We start from the raw sequence: 3,358 nt of genomic DNA, 5'->3' as shown, positions 1-3,358 counted from the left end.
GGGAGGAACTGAGGGCAGCCTCCAGCCAAGAGCCGGTGAGGAACGGGGGCTCTCGGTGGAACGGCTCACAGGAATTGAATCCTGCCAACAACCATGTGAGCGAGCTTAGAATTGGAGACCATAGCCCCAGCCAACACATCGATTGCAGCTTCTGAGGCTCCACCCACAGTGCCTGGAGTCCTGACCCACCTACAGAAGCTGTGAGCTCATAAATGTATTTTGTTTGAGCTAATCTGTTAACAGAGATCAATAAGTAATTTGTTAACGTAGATCAACAACCCACACAATACCTAGGAACTCATCACGTGATCCAACCCACCTGAGCAAGTCTTCATTTGCTAGGCCCTGTCCTCTATGCATTTTTTTTGCCTCTTGGACCTTGGGAGGAAGCGTGACTGTTTGAAAACAGAACAGAATGTTCTTGCATCTCTTGTTCAAATGCCACTTCATTCTTACCCTGACATTTGGCCTAATTTGGGAGGCCACACACCAGGGAGAAGAGCATTTATGAGACAAGATCCACAGTGGAGAGTGTGGTTCAATCATCGAGCCAGGACTCTAGAGCTCAAACATCTACTGTTTGAGGAAATTAGAATTCACGTTGGGAGCCTGTACTGTTTGTCTAGGAAGTGGTGAGCAGCAGAATCCCATGTAGGTCAAAGCAAATTAACCTCAAAACCAGGAAAGATACAGGACCTGAGACAGTTGGCTTTGGGCTTTTAGGTTTGGTCCCCATTTATCTTGCTTTGCAGTCCTCCCAGATTTCTCCAGCATCTTAGCTATGTGGGGTTAGAAAAAGAACCATGGCAGGAACAACACCCGAAGGTTTAAGCATTTTGTCCTCCTTGGTTTGAAGAGCCTACACCTCAGCTCTCTAGTTGGCTCTGGTTGTCCAGCTGACAAGCCTGAACTCTGGCGCTGGGTCTTTGTATGTTGAGTTTGAAGAGACAAGTAAGACTACCACCTTCTGGTCATCCATGTGGCCTGCCCATGGGAAGCCCAGGAAGTTCCTGGAAATTTCTTTGTCTTCTGTCTTACTTCTTTAATGCCCCCCGAGTTCATGAACAGGCCCACTGATGGACTGTGCAGTGGATACAAAATGGCGACACATTTTCCTACCCTGTGCCCATTAGCCTCTGCAGGGTGTTTCTGCAGTGCCCCATCCACAAGGGGAACCTGTGTCTCCACCCCTGGAGTTTGGCTTATGGGAAAGCAGCAAACATGACAGAGCAGAGGCTTGAAAAGTGCCCGGCCACTAGGCCTTGCTTCTCATTGCTATTCTTTGGGCGTCCTTAAAACCACCAGCTGAAGAAGACCTAGCTGGAACACACAAGAGCATTTGGGGCAAAAACCAGTCCTTCCAACTGAGCTTCCCCGAGGCCAGCCAGCGTGTCAGACACTACACATGTGAATGTGGCCGACCTAGGCCATCTGTCACCACTGACCTTCCAGCTGACTGAGGAGACACAGCAAGTCCATCATAGATACGCTGTGGTGGCCAGACCAGAAAAACCACCACTGAGTTAAATGCACGGTGATTTTAAAAGACACTCAGTGTGGAGGTGGTTGTCACTCAGAATAGATGACTGACATAGACTTCTATTGTGTGTATGTTTCTACCAACGCATCTTCTTGGTGGATTTTGAGTCCCTGAAGGCAAAGGACTATGACTCATCAGAAGTTCACATTTCGGCCCCTGCCCTGGGTGGTAGCTTGGCAGTGAAACAATGGCGACCTGTGAGGACCCAGTGAGTCAGTCTTTTAACTGATTCTCAGTATTGAGAATCTTCAGGGCAGCCCCGAATTTCCATCTGGGGAGAACCCACCATGGTGGCTTGCTTCCTGAGCATACACCCACCTTGTTCCAAGAACAGCTTCCAGTTTTCATTCGGAGAGCTGTCCCCGCCCACCCTCCGTCCCTGTGGTGTGGGTGGCACGCTACCCAGTTCCAGAGGTGCCGCTCAAGATGTGTGTGGAAGGCAGTCACTAAGCCGACACCCAGAGGCCCCACCCGGACTGCTCCCCTCGTGGAATCCCTCCCCTTCAGTAAGGGCGGGGTTTCTTTTTTTATTTTTTTATTGATTTTTTTTTTACAGAGAGGAAGGGAGAGGGATAGAGAGTTAGAAACATCCATGAGAGAAACATCGATCAGCTGCCTCTTGCACACCCCCTACTGGGGATGTGCCTGCAACCAAGGTACATGCCCTTGACCGGAATCGAACCCGGGACCCTTCAGTCCACAGGCAACGCTCTATCCACTGAGCCAAACCGGTCAGGGCAAGGGCGGGGTTTCTTGACTTGCTTCTAAAGAACAGAAAACAGCAATAAGATGGGGCTACTTCTGAGATGAATGATTTCTGGATTAGGCGCTTTCAGTTGCATCATTCATATCCGGGAAGCCAGTGGCCATGGCCAGAGGCACCCATGGAGATGCTCTCTGTTGAGGAACTGAGGCTGCCAAAGGCCATGTACATGAGCATGGACATAAGTCCCACCTCCCCCCAGGTGACCCTTCATGTGTGACTGCAATCCTGGCCGACGGCTTGACTGCACCCTCAAGGACAAGCATTACACCAGCTAAGCCACACCCACCTTCCCGCCCACAGACCCTGAGAGGTAATAAATATTTGTTTCAAAATTTTGGAGTAATTTGTTACACAGCAATATATACAACTTAGGTCTGGCCAATCAAAGCCCCTCACCCGCCTCCCCTCTCTACCCCGGGCACAGTGCTGGCCAGGCTGAGCCAATCAGAGTAAAGTGCAGAGCTTTATAGGAGTCGTCCCAGGAGAGGCTGGGAATTCTGCAGTCTCCTCCCAGTGAATGGACAGTCCTATACTATCTTGTCACTTTCTCCCCAGCACCCAGAACTAGGCCGGGCTCAGAGCAAGTGCTCAATATTTGTGAAGTGACAGACAGGTTTATATCCAGCAAAGGGAGAAAATATGAGGGGCTGGCATGAAGTGGGGAGACAGGCGCCCGGGCATGAAATGAGGGGCTGGCATGAAGTGGGTAGCACGGCAACCTCTTCTATAATATTATCTTAAATGGAACATGTCACCCAACATCGATAGAAAGCCATGTGTTTTTGTTTTCTGAATATGATGCGTTAGAGCACAGTTCCTTCTTTAAGTTGGCTTTAGTCAATTTTAATTGGCAGTGTTTCTAAAATTCTGAGGATCAATAGATCCGCTGTCTCCTCAATGCTCGTTTGCGGGGGTCTTTCGAGGGAGATGAAAAAACTCCGGGGAGCCCCAACATAATTTGGGGGGGCCGGGTTGTTCTTTTTCTGCACCCCAAGGGGTTGGCCGCTTCCAGGGCCAAGGCAAAGGCTCATTACCGATTTTTAAAAAAAACC

This window comes from Myotis lucifugus, unplaced genomic scaffold, assembly GCF_000147115.1.
Source record: "Myotis lucifugus unplaced genomic scaffold, Myoluc2.0 scaffold_22, whole genome shotgun sequence".
Classification (NCBI taxonomy): domain Eukaryota; kingdom Metazoa; phylum Chordata; class Mammalia; order Chiroptera; family Vespertilionidae; genus Myotis; species Myotis lucifugus.
Note: the sequence above shows the minus strand (reverse complement) of the source record.